Source organism: Lissotriton vulgaris, chromosome 3_1 (assembly GCF_964263255.1).
Source record: "Lissotriton vulgaris chromosome 3_1, aLisVul1.2, whole genome shotgun sequence".
NCBI lineage: Eukaryota > Metazoa > Chordata > Amphibia > Caudata > Salamandridae > Lissotriton > Lissotriton vulgaris.
The window spans coordinates 1,221,908,518-1,221,914,517 of record NC_141689.1 but is presented as its reverse complement, the minus strand read 5'-3'; the positions used below and the strand labels follow the sequence as shown (position 1 = coordinate 1,221,914,517).

Genomic DNA, 6,000 nt, shown 5'->3' with positions numbered 1-6,000 from the left:
TGAGATGATTTGTCAGCTGAACAGGCAGACTGGCCCCAAGTCAGTGTGCCGCCACTCGCAAGGGATGTACATAGCCCACACGTGACTGGAGGCAGGAGGGCAGATGAAGCCTAACCGACCGAGTCCCTGTCCTCCACACACGGGGATGGTGGTGCTGGGGGCTGTTAGGGCGGGCTGTGGCTACAGGACTGGCGGAAGGCAATTAGCGAGCCCACTACTGGCTGCAATTATGTGCGTGCGGACATTTGATAAATTGCGGCCGCCGCCTGCATGCGAGCTCTGCCATAATTATAAATAATGTTGCCATAACTGTACCTAAAACGCTGCAACTTCACAAGAAAGCCGGTGGGGTCTGGTCTATCGCGTCGGGATCACACAATGTGCGGCAGTCTATTTTGCGAGCTGAGCTGCCATACCCATTGCATAAGTTAGTGCAGTTCATAGAGAGAGACTGTAAGGCGCCCGCACGCACCGCAGGAGTCAGGAGGCGGACAGTAGTTCCAAAGTAAACTCCCCGCCTTCGGCAGGCGCAGCAGGACGTGACGTCACCCGGCGGCGCCAGGTATGGCTTTATGTCATTGGGGCTCCCCTGCCTGTGATGTTAGTAGCCTTTGCGCACTACCATGCGAGAGCGGAGAGACACGCAGGGACATCATTTTCATACTTTGGAGCTGCCTGCCAGCTTTCAGCCTAGCTCAGCAGCTACAGCACCAAACCGGCAGAAGCAGCTAGCGCTGCAGTGCTAGCTGCCACACTCCATAATATTACCGTTTTAGGCAGCGCTAAAGTGACGCTCATACACTATGCAAATGCGTGACAATGCATTTCAGTGCGGTGATGCGGATCACCACACTGAAATGCGTTAGAGTCACGTGTGATGCGTGATACTTGGCAGGACTGTTATTCTGTGCTGTGTCACTACATGGGGGTAAAAATGGAGAGGCCGATAGGGACCTGTCGCAGCACCTGCTTTTTAGAATTGCTTGTGCTCAGCAACGGAAAGACCAGGTCCACTTAACGCCCTATTCAGCTGCTTTCCGTCTAAGACCTCCGCAACAATACTAGTCAATGGGGAAAATACTTTTTCCTGTTTTTTATTTCAGAATCTCCCACCTGCCAGTTGTAAAATGTTGGCACTTATGACTTCATGCAATGGCTCCACTAATTATGAGTTTACACATATTGCACCTACTTTGCCCAGATTATGGGAATAGGAAGGTACGGTTCAATTCTTGGGTCTCCCTTTACAGTGAGTAACTGGTCGCTGCCAACACTACGTTTACTTTACTTTCTTCAACTACAGAGAAAAGGCAAGGTGGTTATTCCAAAGTGACCACTCCACCTTTCGAGAAAGTATTTTTTTAATTAAAATGCCAGTGCGTTTCTCAGACCACCATAAACTGCGTGGTGCCAGTCAAAATCTAATTACTGCAACCGACCGATCCCTCCCAAAGGCCAAAAACAGGAACACCGTTGCAAGATGGCCACCAGCGGGGAGCAAGAAGACAGTCCGTTTTCTGTTTCATTATGCTGCGCGTCTGGTGTGGAGGTGGAGGCAGTTGATGGAGTCGACGAAGTGCGTATAGCAGAGATTGTACCTGAGGTCGTACGGCAAAGAGAGATAGGTAGACAATCCATCACGTGCGTGCGTAACTGGTAAAAATATACCCTGACGATTAGTTAGGGCAGCGATCTGTGTTCTGGCAAGCTCCTGCGTTGGTGGCGGGAGTGGGACACGCCCCATCTGTGTTTGACACTGTCACAGCAGTATTGATTGGGGAGTGGGCATGGGGCGGAGCTAAAAATGGTTGTAATGGGCCGTCCGCGTTTCTCTGATTAGGTCCTAAAGGGTGGGTGGGGATCTTGTCTATTGAGTTTGTAGAACATTTTAAACCACTGCCCGGCTTTCCACGCCAGGATTGTTACATTATTATGTATTTATTTATTTAATACATAGCTGCCAAGGTTACAGATTGCCATGTGTGGCATTTTCATAATTTCAGCCTAATTATGAGTGACATTTCAACAACTATGAGTGACACTTTCTTGCGCGCAAAATCAAGCAATGAAGACGAGGGAAACAAATATCAGAAATAGCACCTATTTGAGCAAAGAGAAATTCTAAGAAGATCTTGCTTGCCCCAAGAATAAATTGTCCTATACCGAATCTGGAAACCTCAGTGTTCTAATTGTGGTCTCTCCACTTTTTAATATTGTGTGATCCTTGTCAAATCACCGATCTTCATGTACTCCTCTGTTACCTACAGATTAAGATTGCTTAGAAACAGTTTGCCTGCCTGCTATGTAAAAAACACACACCCTCCCTCGATTAGTTATAAATATTTCTGAAACGCTCATCTTTCTAGAACCACTTCTAGGGAACTGTATGCATGAAAATATTTTAAAGGGGCTACTGAGGAAACGTTTCTAATAAAGGCTATCTCACCAGGTTTCAAGGTGTGTTTTTCGTGAGCTACTTCATTCTGACCTGTGTTTTACCTCCATCCAAAAGTTAGTTAATATCATATGCAAGAAAGAGGCTCTTTGCTCACGCCTTGGAATCTCTACTTCATAACTGTTGCTGTTTTTTAAAGAAATAATTTAGATTTAAAATGGTTATGAAAGATCAAAAAAGTTTTAAGAAACACTACCTAAAGCAGAATTCATGATGCGGGAGTCCACGGTATTATATATACCTTTTATTGGACTAGTTAAAAATATTATGCTTTAACATACTGTATTCTCTTTTCTGATTATGATGCTAGGCACTAAATTCCAGGCCATGTCTAATGTATTTCTAGTTCTCACATGCATGTTTGCTATGTATGTCGTTCTGTGTGTGGGCCAGGAGGAGGCAGTGTGAAAACCATGAACTAGTTTTCCTGTTCTTTCTGGCTGCATTGCATCTTCTCATCTTCTAGAACACTGTACTGTTGTACCGTTTTCACACATTATTTACACTTTGTCAAACAAAAGGTTTAGCCTTGTGTGTTTGCATTTCTCAGTGCCAGAATATAATTACGTCAAAACATCAACACTTCTGGACTGTCTCAGCAGAGAGGCGCGGTATTAATAATGAGCAATATTATAGAACTACTTGTCCCCTACAAAGCTATGTACGGCCAGATTTACTAATGCTTTTGTGCCGGTACAAGCGCCATGGAAGTGGTGCATAGCAGTGCAAAGTGGCGACAGGTATTCCCTTTTATGCACAAAAGGTGTTTTGCTTTGGAAAGGTGGCCTTTTCTCAGAGGCAAATCTACTTGGTGCTGCTTGGCGTCAAAAAGGTGTGTAGGGGGATGAATCACCGCCTAGTGGAAACAATGCCGCTCCTCCCCTCACCCCCTCCGATTCACACACACTGCACGCTTGCTGCGGTGCACCGTGCACTTCCAGTGCATCGGACCCTTCTACGGGTGTTTTACATAGAAATGTGTACTGGAAGGGTTTGCTTCCAGTACAAACCGTGCAGTGTGCAGGGCCTTTGCACTATGGCGTGATTCTGTGCACGGTGCAAAGCTGCACCGCTCATCGGCAGTCAGCCTCCTCCCAAATGTATTGAAATACGATTTCATCACCAATATTGTATTGTAAAATTGTATTGTAAAATTCATAACAATAATAATAAATAAAACACCTAATGCACACTCGATTAAAAGAACAGCTAGCCAAGTTGAGTGTATTTGGCTATAGGTTGTGTTTTGTCATTTGCACAGCCCATCCCAGCAAATTCGGATGCCACGTTGCGTGGAATCTAAGTAAATCTGGCTGCAGATAGCAGCCAGCAAGACTAGCGTGTTGTAGCAGTCACTGCTGTGGAGGACTTCGGTTTCTAGCACGTATATTGTACTCCTTTTTGTGGGTCAAAATCAACAAATGCTTACAAATGTGAAGCATAATTTAGATTCCACACGGGCTCCTATTTTCAAATGCAGGTGTGGTAATAGCATATCTGCAGTTTGTGATACTGTCAGGTGCAGCGTTTTGCTTGTGCACTTTTTCTGAGTTTTGTACCTCCAAATGGGAGGTGGGGGGGAGGGGAAGGTGCTTGTTGCATTAACTTTCATTCATTCTGTGTCTCAAAACCTGAAATGTATGCTGTGTACTAGCAAACATTTCACAAACGCTTTGAGGTAAAACAACATGGGTTGCGGCAATAGTAAAGTGAATAATTCTGAATCAAGTGTGAACTTTCATTTGCTCCCGATTCAGAATTTGTGCAAGAGTCGAAGTGTATGCTGGAAATACCACCCTCTTCACTCTGAGCATAATTGATTGTTACGGCCAGCGATAGGACCTAATTTTGACCTGCGTCGAGTCAATAACTAGCGACGTTTGGTAGGCTCAAAAAATAAATTGGAAAGATTGCAGCTGACTAAGGTTTATTTTAAGGCAAGGGGAGATTAAGTGATCTGCCTAGAATCACAGGATGGTGAGCGGACGCTGGGACTCGAACCTGGTTCCCCAGTTTTAAAGGCGGCAGTTCAGGCCATTACACCACATATCCTCACATTCTATGAAAGAGCATTTCTGAAAATCCACAAAGATTTCTGTCAGGCCGAGTGATCTTTCGGCTCTCAGGGCATCAAGCAGCCAAAAATACCTCTCTGGATGGCCGTCTGTCAAGTTTAAAGCAGTTCAGGCCTCCACACCGGGCAAGGCTCTGAAATCAGCTAGGCTGCTAAAGATTGGCCACTCCCAGTCCCGCCAGGCATGGTGGCTTCGGAGAAGGCCCCTGTGATGAGAGACTCTTCAATACAATGGCCTGCCTGCAGAGGCCTAGCGTCAGGAGACCCTCTGGGAGTCTGTTTTACCTCAAGTGCCCCCGCACGGACTTGGACACCTTCAAAATCTCAGAAGATTAAGTGTCTGACCACACAAGAAAAGGGGTAAAAGAAAGGCAAAATATTCAAAATGTCCGCAATCGTTAAAAAAAAATGTGTGAGTAGGCTGATAAAAAAAAAGGCAGCCAAATTACGGTCTAGACGACATTCAGAGATAAGCGATGCTGGGTCCAAGTCACATGGGTTTTACACAAATATGTGGCGCTTCAGAGCGCTAAACAGGCAATACCATTTAAAAAATCCACGTTGTGACTCAAAGAATCATCATAAATTATTGCACTTAAGATGCAGTGAATGGAAGAGGTTTCTCGGCAGGTAGAAAAAATAAATAAATGTACAAATGCACATTACTAAATGAGCCAAGTTGTTGAAGTGTGTACATCCACTTCAGTTCTGTCACTCTTCTGTGAACAGGGAAGATTGTGTCCCTGAAAGTGTGTGATCCCCGTCATTTAGACAAATGTGAGGCCAGCCCTTGAAATGGTGATTCACTAAACAGACTAAATGAAATGAAATAATATGAAAGTGAGACTTATAGAGCGTACTAATACCCTGAGGTGTCTAGGCGCTGGACTCGGAGCAAACAGGTAACCATCTAAATTGGTAAGCAGTGAAGAAAGGAAGCTACTGATTGAAAATCCAAGTGTTAATGCTTTTCTGAATGCTAACAGATTTGTTATCCGTTCAGGTGAAAGTGGAAGGGAGTTCCAGAGTCGTGATGTTCTGCCTACAAAGTTTCTTACACCCCATTGAGACTTTTTAAATTCAGGGACTACCAGATTGTGTGCCGCAGCCGAGCGGAGTGATCTTGGCGGGAATTTGGGGGCATGTCCTCTCATGGATATTTGCTCACCTGTTTTCCATTCCCTCCTCTTTTTGTCCATGTTACTGATATCCACATTAGTTTCCTTCAGTGATGCCAAATAACTAAGATCAAAAGTCCTGCGAAGTCACTTTCTGTGCAATTAGAGGGGCCTCACATCTTCCCTTTCACCCGGGGCCTCAGAAGGCCTAGGACCGGCTCTGAGAAAAGTGCACTAGTGTTCCAGAAATGTTATTTCTGTGTACAGTTTTACCCCCTCTAACCACAGATATGAAGTAGCATGACCTTTCAACCAGACACTTGTAGTGAATTCACAGCCTTTTGGCTCTGATG

The 6,000-nt window shown here is 45.0% G+C and overlaps 1 protein-coding gene across 1 annotated transcript in view; it reads left to right on the top strand.

The window, feature by feature from the left end:
• Positions 1 to 1,529: 1,529 nt before the first annotated feature.
• Positions 1,530 to 6,000, top strand: part of LOC147727675 (uncharacterized) — a 382,784-nt gene continuing 378,313 nt past the window's right edge. The window contains exon 1 of the mRNA XM_086963156.1: positions 1,530 to 1,625. The gene's annotated coding sequence lies outside the window, so the exon portion shown is untranslated. The remainder of the gene's footprint in view (positions 1,626 to 6,000) is intronic.